This window comes from Amphibalanus amphitrite, unplaced genomic scaffold, assembly GCF_019059575.1.
Source record: "Amphibalanus amphitrite isolate SeventyFive unplaced genomic scaffold, NRLGWU_Aamphi_draft 002056F_arrow, whole genome shotgun sequence".
Taxonomy (NCBI): Eukaryota; Metazoa; Arthropoda; class Thecostraca; order Balanomorpha; family Balanidae; genus Amphibalanus; species Amphibalanus amphitrite.
Window position 1 is genome coordinate 31,298 of NW_024883549.1, and position 580 is coordinate 31,877.

The following is a 580-nucleotide window of genomic DNA, read 5'->3' on the forward strand; positions in this document are numbered from 1 at the left end:
CTGTAGAAGACATACAATACCTTACATCTTGAACTGGTTGCTATAAATGAAGCTCGAATGTTTACATGGACGGATTGACAGAGCTGAGGCCCATGCTTATCAGAGCTTATTGCGCAGACTCATATCCCCCGGATCGGGCTATTCCGGGTAACGGGATAAATGAGAATTAGATACCAAAGTTAAACGTGCCCATCAAACAGATACTCAGCTCCCAAAAGCCTCCTAAAGCCTCCCACCCAGCTGACTTCAAATGGCTGCAGCTGCTCTGCTCCCAAAACCGCAGACGATCCGTGTCAGGGACTAAGAAGTTTCACACGAGTGCCGGAGCCAGGGTATATATGTAGAACAACGCCGGAGCCGGGAGGCGGGAGCGACTCGAGCTCAGGCTCCTGTGAGTCTCGCGACTCAACCGCGCCGGGAGTCTGAACCGTCCAACGCTCGACGAACTGAGCTTCGCGACCAACTTTACGAGATTGAATTAAAAGATGATCAGACATACATGGTACTGGTAGGCCCAAGAGGAGTGAAGCGAAACATTGATTAGGGGCTTGTGCAAGGTTGGAAATTCGACAACGCTAAT